General features: G+C 28.7%; 1 protein-coding gene across 3 annotated transcripts in view; it reads left to right on the top strand.

Moving 5' to 3' along the window:
• Window positions 1-19,381, top strand: part of LOC124543923 (myosin-1-like) — a 135,121-nt gene that overhangs the window by 15,428 nt on the left and 100,312 nt on the right. The window contains exon 1 of one of the 3 annotated variants that reach the window (XM_047122251.1): window positions 2,555-2,854. The exons of the other annotated variants lie outside the window; for them this stretch is intronic. The gene's annotated coding sequence lies outside the window, so the exon portion shown is untranslated. Of the gene's footprint in view, window positions 1-2,554; window positions 2,855-19,381 lie in introns of those variants that run through there. 3 annotated transcript variants of the gene reach the window in all.

Here is a 19,381-nt window from a genome sequence, read left to right on the forward strand (position 1 = left end):
TGTTAAATATGTATAAAGAAACTAAAAATATAAATAAAAGGTAAAAATATTAATAAAAACTTAAGTCCACCCATGCGAAGCTGGGAAGGGCTAGTTGACAATAAGTATTATAAAATGTAAAGGATATAGGTACCAAAATCATGCGTCACCGTATGTCAGTTAATATTTTACAAGTGAGATTCGGAGTGAATTCTTAGAGAATAACACTATTAATTTGAAATACAACCCAAAAACTAATTTATTGTTAGCTGTGCAAAATCATATACTTATTATATTTATTGGAACATTATTTAATTGTTAAATTATTAGTAACCGCTGATAAGTGTACGAGATTTTTTTCAAGATAATTTTTGAAGCAGTTAATTGTCCGTTAAGTGGGTACGCACTTAGACCGCATTTTAAGGTACTCAATACATTTTCTCACGATTATTAATAAAGCACAAAATAATAATTTCAACAAATAATCATAATTACAAATTTCTCTAACTTAAGATGTTTGGAACTCAGAAAAGAGACAGGATAATATCCAGTGTGGACGAAAGGAATTCGTAAATCATGTGAAATCGCCTCGGGATAGCAATTAGATGGGAATCAAGTTCGTTCCACGTTATTTAAAACAATTATAATCAATCTTTTTACATATTTCAAACGTGGTACTAAGGAATAATAATAATATGTTACGCAGTGCAACGGTATTTTTAGTTTTAAATAAGGAAAATATGCTTATCGCTTACCGATTACTGTAATGTATAAATGTTCTATATAAAACATATATTTTAAATAAAGTCACTCTAATACATGGTTTCTGTAGTGACTACAAAATCCCTCACAATTAAATAACAAAAAGGTACTTTAGTGATATATATTTACAAAAAAAGTTTTATGTAGACATACGTGTCAACTAAACAATTAAAAAATATATACATATATACCTACATATGTTTATAACTAATTGTCGCTCGTGGAACGTTCGCGTTTTTAGGTTATTATCTGGTGCATAAAAAAGTAGCTTTCTTGGAGTTAAAGCTTGTTTCATAGAACATTTTATTAAATTTGCTTCTGTGTTTGTACGTGAAAGAGTAGCATACATACATTACTTTCGAATTCATAATATTCGTATAATATCAAAGCGATTTTACTTACCAATCTTGCTTCTAGTTTTCATTCGATATTCATCTTTAATTATACATTACGAGGACAGTTAAAAATACTTACCTAACTGCGTCAGTTAATATTATATGTACATTTTCGTTACATTATATTTTGATGTATATACTAGAAAGATTACCACTTGAGTTCTGAATCATTCATTCAGTATGGGAGGGCTATTACTTAATAATAGGGCATGTATATGTTGTTGCTGCGTTGGTCTAGTGACTAACTTACTTCGCCTTAGATCTCGAGGTCCAATCTCGGGTCGGGCCGGTAGAAAGTTATGGGGTTTGTCTGTCAAGATTGCCAGCAGGCCGAAGGTGGGCAATTGATTTGAATAGAATGTGTGTTCAGTGTCTTTCTAGTAACATACATACAAGTACGTTAAAATAAATAGGAACCCTATTTATTTTAATGTTAGATTCTGATCTTAATATTCACAGTTTTCATAATATTTACAAATAAATGATAGCGTACTTTTTCTCTTTCTTTCCATCTTTTGGTTCTGTAATGAATACTAACTTTTACTGAACGCGTTTATACTTAGATATTAGGTTATTGTTACATAATATTTTAACGAAAAAAAGTTTTTGAAAATTACATACCCACTGTGTTCTTTGAACTAATTTCATATTTATGACTTAATTTGTGAATATCAAAATATATAACACATTTAAATTTAATGGTAAGAGAAAATAGGAGTATATTTTTTAACACTTACTTTCTTTTTTTATTTTTATTTTATAAATTTACATTTATTTATGAAGGTTTTAGTATCTAATACAGGTAAACAAATTTGAGGGCAGTTTGGTTTGTTGGTATTATCAAGTAATGGAAATCATTAATTATAACAATAAAGAACTATCAAAAATTGTGTTGATAAGGTTTACAATTATATATAAACATAGAGTCTCTAAAATTTTACTAATTAATATACTTACTTAATAAAAACGTATGTATATATATTATTTTTAAAGTACTTACACTTACACTAGTTAGTCAAATCTAAATTATAAGTATTATTTGTCCATCATTTTCCATTATCGTTTAATTTAAATTAAACTAAATAATCGAATCACTAAAACTCGGAAGAAGACTCGGTTTGTCCCTCTAGGTTTTTTGTTATTTTTAATACTTAGAAATGGTTAAAATTTTGATTGACACATCAAATTCATAATTAGTCATAAATTAAACTTTTATTACATTATTAGAACACAATTGACTAACATTGATATAGGTAATACTTACTACAATACATTTTAATATGTAATTCATTACAAATTATGACCTATATAAACAAATAATTATGTAATTAATAAGTTATGGAAAAAATCGTACATTATCATTCACATACGTGTATAACGCGCTGTTGCACCGGCTTTACCAGCGGGCAACGAGTCATCAGACCGATCCCGGTTACCGCGGAGAGCGCACGCGCGAAGCTATCGTTAGACCAGACTGATATTTTGTCCCGCGTATAGTTTTCAAACACAATAGCTTCATGTGAAAGACTAAAAATATAAAATAACTATCGTAAATATAATCTGTGACTTGGTGTTTATTATATCCATTATTTTTTTTTCTTTTAATTCATTGTGTTTTTAATTAGTTTTATTGACTGTGGCTGTGTGGTGACCGTTGAATCGTGATCAAACGCTCATTATTTGTGCGACTTTGTATTTCGGATTTACTTTCTATTACTGTAAGTACCTGTTTTATTGTTTATGTTTATCACTCATTAGTAGAGAAAGTCGAATTTTGTGTTTCACCGATTTGGATATGATCCCATTGGCATACTTTACGAGCTCCACCAGTCAAACGAGTTGCAGGTCAATATTTAAACGAATCTCATCGTCGCCGACGAACTTGTTAGTTAAATATTAACTTTGGTGAAAAGATGAACCTTAAAGTTTGAGACTCGGTAACTTAAAAGTATACTTTTATCTAAAAGTTAAATTTTTCGATGTAAAAGCATTGAGATAAAATCAGCAGTAACTCTCCTTTGAGTACCTAACTGTTATTAATATATTAAACATCTAAAAAGAGTATGAAGGTATACTTACTCTGTTCCTGATAAGAGTTTATTAAATAAATTCAATCTTTGATTTTTATTTGTAGCTCAGGGTTATTGACATTTCTATCCTTCCCCAAACTGTTAAGTGTCTGAAAAATTATTAAAATCGAGGTTTCGAATTTTGAATATTATTAAATGTAATTCACATTTTGAATGCAAGTTAAACCTAATTTATTGTTATATCTCGAAACGCTCGTATCCAATGCAGGTAACTAGAATTCAAATGGACAGTTTATTCAAAATGGATAAAAACCGGTTAATATTTGGATACGTGAGCTGAATTTATAAACTGTTTTTGTTAATTTAAAAATGATATGTACAATGACAATTTTATTAAGTAATTTATATTTATAATTATTTCAATGTAAAAAATAATATAATTATTGCATTATATGCGTCTACATAAAATTTTAAGTTTTTATTTAAAATTTGAATAAGGAATTTAAAATTTTTCGCATTAATTTTTAAATTGGCCAAAGACAGAGGATTTGCCGAAACATTGACCTTTTAATAGTATATATTACCGAGGAAGTAGCTCATAGCATTAAATGTCGATAAAATGTGAAAGTAATGATAAGTATTTAGATTAAACATAAGGAAATGAGTTTAAAATAATGCCTCATTAAGTCCAGCCTCTTCCAAGAACCATTAGCACGATCCTTCAGCGTACACTTGTCTTAAGATGTATGCATATACATGTGCTTGTATCCTGTTTTAATCTTGATGAAACTAAAATACAGAGGATGAATTTTTTTAATCATAGATAATATAAACAAGAACGGTAATTATATTATACCGTCTGTTTTATAAAATTCAAATCCTAACATTTTGTTAAGTACAATTTACGTATGTGGTCGAAATTTGTCTTTTTCGAATCATTATAAGATACGTTATTCTTTAGGTTTGAAAATATATTTAAATCTATTATAAATATTTTAATACTGTAAAAGAGTTTTGCATATATAATTGTGAAAAATGTATTATCTGATTATATTATTGTATGCCATGTGATGATTTGTAAAGATTGAGCCCAAAAATGACCTGTCGTGTTATACAGTATTGTTTTTTCTCATATCATGCAGTTAACAAAGTAACATTTATTTAGGTAGCTGCTTCAACATTACTTAACAAGAGAGAGATGTTAATTACAATCATACTATTAGTTGTACAATACCCATTTCGCTTTAACATTCCATTAAATGAGTATAATTTTGACGATCGAACAGAAAAAAACCGATAATCGATTTTCATTCTTAACACTGTAATAATAACAACGATATTCGCAAACTTAACTATGGTAACCATCTTATAAGTGTCTACCATAATAAATAACTGTCATTCACTCAGTCTGTTCGCTCGTAAAGAACTTTCTACATCTTTGAAGAGTTGAACACTTGTAATAATCGTGCTTTCATGTGTTACAAGCTTTATTGTAATACTATTATTCTTAGTTATCGCGAAATTAACATCAGATTTGTATAAATATTTACATAAAAAAAATGTTACAAGTCACAGATTAAATTTAGAAAAATACAATTTACAATGACTTACAAAATGTAATGGAATATTTTTATAATTAATCTTCTTTATACAAGTGTTGCTACTTACAAAATATTGTGTGTTTATAATCATATATTTTATTGGATATCGTTATTTATTTTTGTTCTGTAAATATATCTTACGTACATAAATAAGGGTGTAGATTTAAAAAAGTTTTTATTATATTAGCTTAAATACTTTCATCGATCTATAAAAAAAAAAACGATAGTTCTACAATTAAGTGTAAAACAATTAATTTGTTGCAAACATTAATAACTTTTATTATCAATAATAATAGGTAAACTCCTATGGATAGTGAAAGTAGTGAGGTATATTAAAAACATGTGGGTCAAAATTTCAATTAAATTAATTTGTCGATGATTGATGATGGGAAGCGAAATTTTGGGCTATCGGCTGTATTAAATTTATTTTTGTTAAATCATGCGAAGTAATGTACGAGCCATTTTTGAGGGATAGAATATTATGAAATATGCTTGAAAGGCCTTCTGGCAAGTTAATATAGGAGAGTCGATGACGTCACTAGATATGATTAAGAATCAATTTTCTTTATAAGTAACATTGTTTTTAATAACAGTTTATTTTATTTTGAAATTATGTTTGAAAATCGAACATAATTAAGTAGACGAGCGTATTAGCGTCAGAAGAGGAGGTCTTTGACGAGTATTAATACATTTACGACCTGTTATTTCCGCGTACTCACAGTTAACAAAACATTATTAATTAATTATTATTAATGAGTAATAAATAAAAGTTATAAAAAGTACTTTACGAAGTTTATTATAAAATTAGATTAAAGGATTTTTTGGGTCTTTAATTTTATTCGTCTCGAAAAAACTATTTGATTGAGAAATTTGGTGACTCCATTAAACTATATAACATATCTCTTCATCGTTCATGACGATTTAAATAACATCACTAATCAATTAACATCGCTTAAATAAAAAAATCAGGTATGCATACTAACTGCTGTTGTTGCTTTCTGTGACGCGCTAATGAATTGTACAAAATATTGTTTAAATATCACGTGTAATGAAGGAGACACGAAAGAGTATGATCGGTTGATATGTGTTAATAGATTTCGTGTATACTTATGATGACGTATTAACTATCAACAAGATAAAATATTGCTATAATATTATTAATAAATGCACCCCAAACGTTTCCGTTATATAATTTTCAAGGTGATTGGCAGATTTTAAAATACAAATTAAAATAATTAATTTCTGTGTTTAATATAAATATAGATAGTTGTTATAAAGGTGCGATTAATATTGATTATGTATTTTCAGTGTCAAGGACTAAATAGCCAATTGTAAGTCATATCTAATCAAATGAATTATTATACTTCATTGAAGTAGCCTTAAGTAATTTCGACATAGTATTCATGACGTCAGCTGTAAACGAGTATTTTATGATGTCAGCTGTAAATTAGTGTTCTACCAAGAAAAATGGCAAATAATAATTGAAACATCCAGTGAGAAAATTAATAAATAAAAATTCTAAAATTTATCTATTATTCATTATATTTTCTTAAATAAAAATTAAAATTGTGACCTTTGCTTTATTGCTACTGGCGTAAAAAAAAGTTTCAAGCTAATTTTATTTTTCGGATTTTTTTAGGAATTTCTTTCGAACTCTACCATAGTTTTAACAATCAAGAAGCGAGTTGTTCTTCTCTATTCATATAGATAAATATATTAATATTAAATTATTTCTAAACGCTCTTCTTTTAATGTATTATATGTAAGTTAAGAAATGTATATCAATTTCTGGAAGAGTGAAAATTTGAAATAATCGTAAATTAAATTGAGATGAAATATGAACATAACAAGATTTTTTTATCTGTAACAGAGGTTAAGATAACATCGATAAGATAAGCGTGCACTATAGATAACTGACGTTAAGTAAGTGAAAATGCAGCACTGATAAGTATATTTGTCTATGATCGTAATGTGGTAACATCATAATTGCGTTGATTTTTCCGTTGAATTCGGTTGCAAAAAGTCTCAAATATTATCTTATTGGAATTAAGTCTATGACATACTATTGTCTTATTACCTATTTAAATATATTTATATTATTTATATCTTAGAGTTTTCTTATATGAAATGAAGAATTCTAATTATTTAGTAGTGGTAGTGACAATATAGTTATTATCATATGATGTCTGGAAAGAGTAGAATGTCAAAAAAGGTTTTATTTTTTTAGGCTGTATCGGACTTCTTACGTCAGGAAATATTTTTAAAAAAGTAGTCATCATTGTCTGTGTTTTTTTTTATCTGTCTCGATTAACTACCGTGGGAGTAAGACATTGAGGTCGAATCCGCTTACCATTCGTTCAATCACTCATCTAATTACCTCGTTGGTATAATCGCGATTCGCGACTCCGAAAGGAAACATTGGATTGTTTTTTTTTAATTCTATTGTGTTGTATTTGCATTCAATGGCCTATGAATGTGTTCTTACGAGTGATTGTCTGTGGACGTCTCGTGTTTTGATGTACGACTTTCCGTGAACTCGGATGTGTTTATTGTTTAGAAAAACAATAGCTATAAATATTCACAATTCGAAATGTCTAATAATTTAAATCTATAATTTTGGTGTTTTTTATTACTATTATATAAATTGTATGAATTAAAAATTGATACGGCACGAAAGCTATCAATTAACGCGACTTGAACAAAGGCTTCTTTATTATCTTTAGAATTATTGTATGCAAATTATGATTCATGAATTATACTGAGCAGGTTAAATTATATATTTATTTCAAAATTAATAAAGTATGTTAAACTATGCTCATGTACAATGGTAAAATCAAAATCAAAATATACTTTTTTCAAGTAGGCTTTTACAAGCACTTTTTTAAGTGAAGCTACCACCGGTTCGGAAAGTTCTACCGAGAAGAACCGACAAAAAACTCAGTAGTTACTCTTTTTCACCATTTAAAAATAAAGTCATATTAATTAATTATAATTATATATGTATGTAATTTAGAAGTCCACAAGTATTAATTCCATGCTTTTTTATCGTCTGCATCATGAGCTTCCAATAGGAAAGAATCATTATTATTCCTACTTACCCATCTTATTAAGCGTAAGGCTTGTACTAGAGTTGGTGACGACAACCAAGAGGTTAGGATCGAACCTGTTACTATAAATCGGATACAAGCAAATCATCGATGCAAATATAGACATATACACATGACTATTTATTTTATTGTTTACATAGGATACAGTAACTATTTATGTGTTGTGTTTTATTATGTTTCAGAGTTAATATATTTCATTAATAAAAGACAAATCAATACCCATCTATGTTTGATTTTAGGAATTATGAAATGAAATATTTATAATAAGCGATCACTTGACCGACAAAATTGTTACGTACGTACGTGTATTAGGTATGTTATACCTAATACACGTAATTATGTACAGTTTATTAGTCAAACTGGGTTTGGATACTAAATTAACATCCGTTTCTAAATATCATTAGAAAAAGTCATATCCGCACTTTTTGCTCTATTTTAATAATTGAAAACGTGTTTTTAGAACTACACAATCGTGTGTGTGTCACTATCCTTACCGGAATTTTATTATATATAACCTTATATAATGTCTATCAAATTAATCAAAATTGTCTTCGTCTGCGTGATAAGAAATTTGCTCAGTATTTAAATCTGAACATATAATAAAATAGGAGTGTCTGTTTGTAATATTAAAATAGCCATTTTTTACTCAACGCATATGTATGTATGCACGTTACATAGATCAAAATAACATTTTTACAATTTTTGTCTGTCTGTGTGTTTGTTTAAGCTAATCTCTGGAACAGCTGAACCGATTTTGACGGGACTTTCACGGGCAGATAACAGATATAATAAGGAGTAACTACAATAATATATATATATATATATATATATATAACTTAGGCTACAATAATTACTTTTTTTTCTTAAATTCAAACGCGTACACGGCTGGGCACAGCTAGTTAAAATATACATAATTATAACAAGAACATGTCCTTAAAATTCGTAGTAGTATGTCTGTACCGGATCAATGCGTTTTATGTGTTTAAAACGTATTTTTCATCGATGCAGCCCAATTTATAATCGCGTGTCAAGCGCCGGCCTCGGCTTTTTGCTTAAGAAATCGTACATACGCAACACAGACATTATTTCCTTTATAATAATTGAAAACTAGTTCGTGATACACATAAAGTTTTTAAATCTCGCTAACAAGAACACTAACTTTAATGTCTCATTTATATTTTGCACGTGAATTATAATATATACATGTATTATAAAGAAATTAATTAGAGCATATTATAAAAACAGTTATCTTTTCTAAGATGAAAGATATTAAAATATACTAATTATATTATTTATTATCTGTGTTATCTGTTTTACCAAATGGAACGACGAACTTTGAAAAACTAGATTAGAAGTTATAGTTAGCAGATACAAGAATTATTTGCTTTAAGTTTCACTTAACTGATTGAGCGATGTCATAGATTATAAGAAAAATCAAAAGCCAGAAGGAGCGTTCTGAACACTATATTGAAGCAACAATAGTGAATACAAAATCAAGTACGAATACAAATTCGCATTCAATAAGTCAATTAATAATATAAATGATAACATATACGTATTTTCAAAATCGATAATACTACCGGGTATTGACTTTCTTCATTACAATTATCCTGGCGCTCCATCTCCTTAAAAATATATATACAATGTTTATTCTCGTGTAATCACATCTTGCATACATTATGTATAAAAACAGAATTGAAATTTATTAAATAATAGACTAAGTTACAACGTTGAGTAACACAAACAACGCAAAACTTTGATGTATATTTATGAATATATATATTCGTGTAAGTTTATATAAAGCAAAGTAAAGTAACAGCCCGTAAATTTCCCACTGCTGGGATAAAGCCTCCTCATCCATTAAGGAGAGGATTTGGAACAAATTCCACCACGCTGTTCCAATGCGGGTTGGTCGAATGCACATGTGGCAGAATTTTGATGAAATTAGACACATGCAGGTTTCCCCACGATGTTTTCCTTCACCGCTGAGCACGAGATGAATTATAAACACAAATTAAGTACATATGTATAGAGGTGCTTGCCTGGGTTTGAAATCGCGATCATCGGTTAAGATGCACATTCTAACCACTGGGCCATCTCAGCTCTATAAGTTTATATATAATACTTAGGTATTGTATATGGTATATATAGTTTCATTTTGTTATATTTCAGAGCGAGTTTGTTTCGTAACTTAAAGGCAAATTTGTCCCACGTAATTGTGTCAACGTTTATGATAGGCGTTAGATATTTATAATACTTGAACTCAGTACTCGTGAAAGGTTTAACTTGTGAGGAAATGTGTACCTTTAATCTAGTTTCATAATATTTGTGTTACACGTTAATTAATTTATTATACGCGGTTCGGTATTAATTGTCTTTTACGTCATTTTATAAACTTACAGTATATAGAACCTTGTCAGTTTAAAAGCGAAACAAATACTGTTTTTACCGTACAATATCGACTATATTAATGCGTTTTTAATATGTCTAAGTAAATTATTAAATTTTCCCGATAGGATGTTCTCCCGTAATTATTTTCTAATAGTAGTAAAGAAAGTGTCGACTGGTTGATCACAAATGACATGGGCGGGTGCGGAAGTGGCTCTAATAGCGCTGTGTTTATCTGAAGCCTGAATGCGTAATTTAGAATCGCATAGTCGATTATGCCTCACGCGCTGCTCTAGACATTGGCACCAATATTAGCACCACATATTATTTTGATGTTTTATTTATTCCGACCAATTCTCCAATGTTTGGTCCAACGTTGGCAGAATGTGTTAATTATTTCAGTTCTTTTAGGGTACAGGAAATTACATTAGGAAATACCAGTAGTCATGCATTGTTGGACACGTGTCTAGGACCAATGGGTTTGTGACATAGGCACTGAGTGAAAGGTCTGGCGGAACTAATATTGATTTCTGTGGTTTCGTTATGTCGCTAATGGACAGGTGCCATTAAGCACCGATGCTTCCATTAGGAAGTCATGTCTTGTGATCAAAGTTGGTAATTTGCAATGTACTATCTAAAAGATACATTCCTTATTCAAGAAAGCTCATACGTGATCATTAAAAACGTCATTCGAAATGAAGGTGCATTAAGAAGAACCAACAAAGACCTCTCTAGTTATATCAACCAATTTTGACCAAGATTTGATCAAATTTATCATCGAAATTGTTTCAGTAGTTTTTCAGTTATATAGTTATGCAGTGTATATTAATGTTCAATTACTAACGTTCGCCCACATCCTCTTAGCTTTGGGTCAAATTATTTGACACAAATTATTAATCCTTATCAAAACGAATAGCACAATAAATCTTAGAGCTTTCCGAAAATAAAAATTAGCTTTTACAATTAATAATAATTAATGAATAATTGTTTAAATATACACTAATCCTATTATAGGTACACATATAAATGTTTAAATAAAGTATATAAATACTTTACACAAATTATTATTTTTACTAATATCACGTTTATAGTAATATTATAAATGCGAAAGTAACTTTGTCTTTTACCCATTCACGCTTAAACCGTTAAAGCGATTTAGATTAAATTTGCTATGGTGATAGTTTGAGTCCCGGAGGTTTTCCTACTACGGCTACATTTTATCATTCACCTCATAAGGGGTATAAAAGGGTGTAAAATGAGGAATGACGGTTTTTATGCTTAAGGTAAAGTTGTATAAATGACGCCTAATTAAATTGGAGTGACTTTTTGTAAAGTTAAAATAACCGTTTTTTAAAAAATACATACACCTATATGTATACACGGTACATATTTTATTTTTTGTCTATCTGTCTGTTTAATCTATATAAATCTCTGGAACGGTTGGAGAGATTTTGACGGGACTTTCACCCGATAGCTGATGCAATAAGCAACTTAGGTTAAACCAACTTTTTGTTAATTTCCAACGCGCGCGAAGTCGCGGTCGCAGCTAGTGTTTTAATAAAAACATGAGGAGAAAACTCGTGGAGCGCTCAGTGATGTATTAGCACAGTACATTATAGTATGAACGGATAGATCATTGCTATTATGATTGTTTTCTAAGTAATTTACTTGGGTTTAAATTACAAATTGCAATGCCGCATACGGTTTTACTCTACTAAGAGAGAAAAAATATACTTTACTATCATAAGCTTAGTTAAACTCTTATTAGCTTATACAATTTGAGTCTATGTCTACATTAAAAAAAATAAGTTAAATGATCTTTACACTATTTCGGAGACGGATACGAATATGGAATATTAAAAAATGATACTATAGAAAAGTCATCTGAAATAGTTTGAATAGTTTTTAATTTATCATCTTTCACGGTACTAGTTAGACGTCGTTTGATTGATACACTACCGAGTATGTATACCGGGTATAAAAGTAATTTTTGAGTCGTACGTCCATACAAATGCAGTTTTGCTCACATCACCTGACATAAATATCCAAGTACACATATCTGTGGAAAGCGCGGGTTTATTAAAGGTCACACAAATCATACAACGGGCTATCCACTTTCCTCGTCTTTTCAAGTGTCAAGAAATACATTAATACATAACATTGTAGGATTTCGAAATCGGAAAACTATTTCATTTACGATGGATTTAGAAATTATGACTGCAAAGATTTCTTGGAAAAAATAGACAATGTTTTATAATGAATAGTTCTCATATGTATATTCAGCAAGAAGGCTAGGTATGTATGTAATAAATGGTATTCTTTTATTATTCAGTAAATTATTATTAAAAATAATATTCAAAATATATTATTATTTTTTGTTCAACACATCCATATATGTACCTATAATATATAAATTCATTGGATTAAGCTAGATTTATGTTTGATGAACATATTTAAGTAATTCATTCACATATAAGAAATTAATGTCTGATGGAAATCGTAACTTCATAATTCATAGATACAAGTTGACTTATAAATGATTTACTTTGCCAATATCGAGTATTAAAAAAATATTATGCTATAATGATTAAGGATTTCATAATTTAATTTGCGCAGCGTATCGCGTTTTACCGCGAAAATTGACTATGGAACGAGTTAAGTAGGTTTGTCATGTAACACTTTTTTATTTTAATCCACGAAATTGAAATTACTTGAATAACATCGTCGAAAAAAACTAGATTTCGCAAAACAATTCGCGTGCCGTATGTAATTAAAGATTTTTATAAATTTTGAGAGGATAGCCGTCTAGGAAGTTTTGTAATTGTCTTAAACTGATTGTTTATGTGTGTTTTTGTGTTAAAAAAAAAACAAGTTTGCGTAATGCTTAAAAAAAATAAAAACGTGCCAGTATTAAGTACGCAAGATATAAAAACTTATTACATTTAAAAATAAATTTACTAAATTAATATTTCGTAACTTTCGGGTATTGTCTATCGCAATAAACTAAAATCACTTTCCTATTATGCATTGATTTGAATAAAAAGTCATTTAAATTAATTACATAAAAAAACATATAACAATTTTAAAGTCACTGAAATATTGATAAGAAAGCATTATGAAATGGAAACTACTTTCTCGAGTTGGAAGAAATTGTTACGTAAAATAACTATTTCTATTACATATGACAAAATATCATGTTCTATAAAATTTATTAACGTGATTATGCTGAATGTCATCATGCTTTAGTGACCTAGTGGTTTGATTAATGAAAAAAAAAAGAAATTAAGAAAAAGTCACATAAAGATATTACTCAAGAAACATATTTCTTAAGGTAAATAGAGACAACTAAACAGCTTTAATTTTTTTTGTTATTAAAATATTTGTTGTACAAGACTGTTATTAATTCAGCCAAACCGAGGTCGCAAGAATTTTGCAAGCATTCACAAAATAAATGTAAAATATACATACAATACGGCTTGTCTTTTTTATAAAGCACGTATGTAATCTTATTATTGTTAGAGATTGTATTTAATATAATCATCTCAATTGAGAATATTTCGAAGTATAGCATATTAAGAAATATTACAGTCAACCTCAAACATATGTGAAGATGTCGAGATATGCAATGTGAATATAAATTTCTAAGAATTAGTTTACGATGAAATTTTATAAGACTGTACTTGCTGCGACTTTAACCAAATTTAAACTATGTTTAACAGAGGAGTTTGTTTGAATGCTGGCATGGCTGGCTACATAAGATTAAAAAAAAATAATTTGCGACAAATAGCCTATTATAGAGAAGGCTTATTAATTAGGTTTAGGTTTAGCGACGTTAAAACCGGAAACTGCGGAACAGTCAATTTATAATAATTATGTAAAATAACTATATGGTAACACCAGTTACTCGATTCGACATCGAATGGGTAAAATTCGATATGAGATCTACTTGAAGTAGTTAAATATAAGCAGATATTTTAATGCCATCAGTATCATGCCAAGCGATCTCTGCCCGCACTCATTGCGAATACATCTTGCCGCACATCCGCTCTATGTTTCTATTTTCTTTTGTTTTTATGCGTGTTTTCAAAGATATTAATAAATTAGAGGGTGTTTCCTCTGTGTTGAAGTCGGAATTATTAAAATTTATTTTGGATATTAATAAATATTACATACAATAGTTACCTATGTGTGTTTGTTACAGTTTTAGTAATGTTCAAAACAACTTACGTGACAATTTTTATCATACTACGTTGACATAATGAACTATATCTAAATAAATTATGCAACGTTTATTATAACATAGCATGTAATTATTATTTAATATAAACACAAAAGCCGAGAGACCTTTAATTTAATATTTCCTAGTATAACCATCATTGTGGCACGAAACATTGAGGGAATATAAAAAATTCTATAATGAATATTAGTAATTAAGGTAATTAATTTTAGTACTGTAATTATTTAAATGTACAAATTAATTTAGACTGTAAATGTAAAAAAAGCAATAGGTTTTTTTGTTATGATAGAAAAGAAGAAAAGTAAAATTTTAGCAGCCATTTTATCTTCCACGATTTCTCGATTGTGAATTAATTTTCATCACATAAATAATCTAGACAATCCTGTATCGTTTAGATTCGATTTACAAAAGCATTTTATTCCATTATTAAAAAAAAAAACAAAAAACGTTCGTACAGTATTCAAGCCGGTACGTATTATTTCCATTTAAAAAAAAAAGTTTTATATAAAAACAAATTAAACGTTCCTTCCGCCTCTTATCTGATGTTAATGACTTAGACGGACATGACAATTTTTTTGCTTTAAATGATTCGTATTGGGTCCATGTCGGTGCAATGAACTCTTAAGGCGCTACGTTTCATAATCAGGCTATTGACTGACCAGTTGTTTCTACCCGATACACATACCTAGCTTGTGATTTACACTAGTAATTATGATTAAGGGCAACACTGACGACATGATTTGAATAAAAATAATGACATTAATACACACCAAATAATTTATGATGAAAATAGCGTTTTCAATTATCTCAATTATGTACTATTGATAAAACTTATAACAATGACCTTTTTAGCAACTCCATGTATATAATGTAGCCTTAGAGACAAAAAATAATTTAGCCATGTTAAATTTATGATTCATACTGATTTGATGAATACTTTAAGGAGAGACAAGTGACTACGTTTTAAGCCCAAACTAGCTTTTTAATGGTGGGGATAAATGACTCAATGCCCGAAAAGAATGGAAGCATACAAACAGCATAATATCATAACTGTACCTAATTTTCAATTGTTTTGACTTAAAAACGGTACATAACCAAAATGTCACTCAAAATGTGAAGTTAATTTGTACACACGATTAGGTGTAGCTGTATTTGTTTAAACGACTTTATAAGTATATTGGAAACAGTTAAACATACAAGTTTCTTGGTATATTTGAAACGCTATTAAATACCTAATTATTTGAAGTACTCTACATTAAATAGCGTGTCGATTTGGTAAATTAAGTTACTTTTGTTCAGGAAACCAGTTATAAAACTGTTGAGTATAGATAATGGATAGTAAACGTTTTTAAAACTATAGTAGATACCAGTGTTGCTATAAAAAAAAAGTTGTCAATCGTTTAAGTGTTTTTTTTTAAACGATTTTTTTAAATAGAGAACGTTTTGAATAAATTTCTAACGGTAATATCTATGATCCACTAACAATCATTTAGAAGACAACTCAGCTAATTTTTTTAATAGCCGTTTTAATAAAAACTTAATTATAATCGTGAAGGATTAATTAGCAAAATAGAGCTATTATTCCGTTTTTATAATACGGTTTGCGCACATTTGTGTTTTTCGGCTTAGTAATCGACTAATTGTCAAATACATGAATTCAATTTTAAAGCATTATAAAATAATTATAGCCTATATAACGGAACTATATATTAGAAAATTCAGGATTACTTACTCTGTGTAATTGTAGACTAACTTAGATTACACTTAATTGAGAATATGAATATTATTATTTTCCTATAAATACATTTGCTATTAAAATAAATTATTATGTGGTCAAATAAAAGTCTAAATTCCCGGTATCAATGAATAATCTAGTATAATTTGACTTAGGGGTTCCGGTCAAGTAATAGAAAGTATCTTTAGTTAATTAGCTCTATGTTAAGAAACCGCCTTCATCAGCTTTGAATGTCGCTCATCTCTTCGCGCACTTGCCTACTGTCAGCCATCAACGGATATGACGTTTATTGTAACTCGTTTTAGTGTCAAGTTCTAAATCATGTAGCGGTTTTTAAATAAACGGGCACAATATCACAAATTCTTCAGATTTTTTTTAAGATTATACACTAGCGGCCCGTCCCGGCTTCGCACGGCTGGACATAACCTTTTTTTTATTTTTTACCTTATATATTTTTTGTTCCGACAAAAATGAAAATATAAAAACAAAAGGTGTTTGATAATTGTCGTTATATTTCAACTCATTTCAACAAAAACCTTTATAAAGTATATATCTGTAAACCTTCCCTATGAATCCCTTTGTCTATTTCTGAAAACCGCATGAAAATCCACTCAGTAATTTTGGAATTTATTGAGAAAATACAGATAGACAAACACGGCGGAGGGACTTCTTTTATAATATGTAGAGTTTAGTTGATAGTTTAGTTAATAGCATTTACGAAAATGTTGGTATGATTAATGTATATAATATTCATTCACATTATTTTGCTTGGTTTCAAAACAATGTTTACATAAGTAATATTTGAAACAATTTTGTCTTATAAGCGAATATATTAAAGTTGATGAATTAGCATTTAGTTTGCATGTTTTAATTTCTATAATCATGAAAATAGACTTTCATTTTTCTCTTTGTCATTTTATCTAATAAATCACTTGCGAAGTTGCGAGACTATTTTAATTACTCCGTAATTAATGAACAGTCCCACGGAAACAATTATGTTTTTTTTTGACATACTTGTTTTGTAAACGGTACAGCTGAACAATATGAAGGCAAAAACTGGGATACAATTGTGTATCTGTGGTTTCTCTTAATCTTAAACTTAATCTTCTTTTGTAATATATTGGTAAAAGATATTTTTATTCTGGGTACCCAATAAACACACATCTTTTGTATATTTGTATACATTTTATTAGCTCAACGAAAGAAAAAAATACTACAATATTAATCAATATAGATATATACTCTGAAATTGTATTATATATAAATGTTTAAAAAACACCCAATTCTTTTGAACGTATTTTTATGACTTGATAGGTAATAAAGGCGTTAAGATTTTTAGTCTAAAAATTCAAAAGCTCTGAGTAAAGAAGTTAGCAGTTCTAAAACGTTTCAATATCAACACCCCTGTAGACGGATTTAACCTTTTTATATTTAGCTAAGTAAATTTTTTTTTATATCTGGCAATACATATATAAAAAGAAATAGACCATAGACAACGCTTAAAAGATAGATCCTAGCTTTATAATAAAAAATCGATATATTATTAGAAAAACGATAACCCTCACGCTAAGTTAACGATTGTATTACAATTAGTGATGTAACAACGATAAAACCAATTATATTTGAAACAATATATCGATATAGCATGCCATTGCTAGTGAAAGTTAACATGCATATAATATTGAATAACTCTTTATTTGTGATGGACTTTTTCTATATATTATTAATTACATTTAGAACAAAAAAATACTGTCGTTCGATAGTAAATAATTAACTGTAATGGGTCTCTATTACATTTTAATTAACATAGTGATATGAAACTCGCCGGATTGATCATGATCATTTAGATTTTTCCGTCCCTTTTCCTCTTACGAGCTTATCTCCTAGCTGGTGTGAAATATATGAATCATATTAATTTAAAGGAAACCGTCAAAACTACGTCGTTTATATGATATTGCAATTGTAATTTTTATAAGATTTAACTAATAGTTTAGTTAACGGGAATTTAACATAAGGTTCGCAGATTTTCTTATTTTTCTTAAAAAAATAAACAAATCCTACAGTCACAATATTATTAATAAATAAATATTTATCTTTAAAATTAATTTCTTTGAATTTCGCTTTCAATAAGCTATCGCACTATTTATTCTTTTTTTTGTATTTTTAATACACCTGTCAACGGCTGCAGCTGCCAGGATAGACCATCGTTCTTGGAAAGGCATAGTATTATACATATTATGCGTATTGCCACAGGAATTACAGGACAGATAGTTAACTCAATAACATTTATAACATGTATAGAAACTTTTTGTTCTCAACGAATGAATGTTATTTTTATAACTTGTCTAACGAACAATAGAGATCAAGATTTTCAATTCTAAAATATTTTCTTTTACGTCCCGCAGTATATAAATAAATTATTTAGATAGTTAAACCATCGTTTTCACAACAACACTAAAACACTTAAAATAAAATTAACAACACAAATAGAGTGTTACGTCATTACAGATGTAAACATTTGCAAAACTGTACAAAACCTGCAATGCAATGTAGAGCAATAACCCTAATGATAAGTGATAATGAATATGCAAATTTTTGTTTTGGTAAAATACTATTTTTTTACGCGAAAACGCCAAAAATACTTCTCATTTAGCTTGTATGAACCGTGTTAAATAATTAAATAACATACAATTTCTCACACTTGCAAACCTTGTGTCATGTTACGAAATATCCCCGAGTCCGTGACACGCGGTCTAAATAATCGATCTCATTTAAATACAATGGGTGTAATGCGTTTGATACGTCAGATTAAAGATTTTGTTATAAAACAATATGAAACATGTGGGTTAGGTGTACCTACCTACTGGTCCAATCAAAAGACTAACAGCTATATTTGTTTCTTTTTAAATTAATTTGAAATTCGAATAGATTATATAGGTAAGGCTAGATAATATAAGTTGAATTTGAATTACTTCTTCTAATCTTATAGATTTATGAATTCTAAATGGGTATAGTTCTAATGTTAAATCATTTTTATGGTAAGCGTGACCTAATTATACGCCCTGGGTTGGTTCTAGGCATAGCTCAGACCTCCTCAATGGTCATTATCACAAAACGAAATATTGTATGTAAAATTTTATAATGTTA

This window comes from Vanessa cardui, chromosome 3 (assembly GCF_905220365.1).
Source record: "Vanessa cardui chromosome 3, ilVanCard2.1, whole genome shotgun sequence".
NCBI lineage: Eukaryota > Metazoa > Arthropoda > Insecta > Lepidoptera > Nymphalidae > Vanessa > Vanessa cardui.